The sequence below is a fragment of the Patiria miniata genome, unplaced genomic scaffold (assembly GCF_015706575.1).
Source record: "Patiria miniata isolate m_02_andy unplaced genomic scaffold, ASM1570657v1 HiC_scaffold_14, whole genome shotgun sequence".
NCBI lineage: Eukaryota > Metazoa > Echinodermata > Asteroidea > Valvatida > Asterinidae > Patiria > Patiria miniata.
Genome location: NW_024037052.1, coordinates 3454686 through 3455770, shown reverse-complemented (window position 1 = coordinate 3455770; position 1085 = coordinate 3454686). Strand labels below are relative to the sequence as shown.

Sequence of the window (1085 nt, the reverse complement as noted above, 5' to 3'; positions counted from 1 at the left end):
ATGTTGCCAAAACGCCTCATCGTTGGCTTGATAAGCCTTTGTCTTATGATCAGATGCACTGGTGGTAATGAGAGTTGTGTGGCCTCCATTAGAGGGGCGTGTCCTCCTGCTTGGAGCCAGTGGGGTGACAAATGCTACAAGCAAATCAGCGAGAATCTACCATGGGCTGAGGCACAACAGGAGTGCATCAAGATGGGAAGTGTCTTGGTCATGCCACAGTCTCAGGGGAAACTGAGTACCTTGTGAAGAACATGATCTACTACTTTTGGATCGACTGCAGTGATCTTCAAGTTGAAGGTTTGTCAACTTATATTGTTTTAACAACGAATGATTTCTATTTTCCAAGATTTTCATAGCAAACAAATCTTCTATCCTTTTGGAAAGGAAAAAAATCATTAATAACATTTCAAACTTCAAACAATCATGGTTCTCATTTTTAAGGCTTCATTGTAAACATCTAACCAAATAAAAACCAAACATTAATATTCTCTGTGTGTCAGGTACATGGGTGTGTCAAGATGGCACTACTGATGTGTAGTACAGAAACTGGAGGGATGGTGAACCGAGTAATAGCGGAGGAAGAGAAGATTGTGCAGCAGTGGGAGAATCTGGTTGGAATGACGTTCCATGTGACGATCTCTCTCCTGTTATCTGCCAACGACCAGCACCACAGCTGCACTTTTAAGTGTCAACAAAAACTCTGACTGCTCATCAAAAAATAAGTACACATAGTAGTTTCTTTTCTTTTATTGTAAATTATATCCCTAAAAAAAGCAAGGTATCATGTAGACAGTACTGTGAATATGCAACTGAACAATTTAAGGCAATCGTACATTTTGGGCAAACAATTTTAGAAGATGAAAAACAATTTTAAAATATAATAATAAAAAAGATTGCTGAGGAATGAGGTACTCCGTATAGAATACTTAGTCCTAAACTAATGTCTTTTTGTAATTTGCGCTTGTTGGAAAATAGTTTCACTTATCTGTATTTTTCATTCACGAAAAATGTGTTGTCAACATATGCAACTGAACCACTTAGACAATCACAAAATTTGGGCAAACAATTCGACATAATGGAAAAAA

At 37.6% G+C, this 1085-nt stretch overlaps 1 pseudogene; it reads left to right on the top strand.

Moving 5' to 3' along the window:
* Positions 1-685, top strand: LOC119721906 (annotated as a pseudogene).
* The last annotated feature ends 400 nt before the right edge of the window (positions 686-1085 follow it).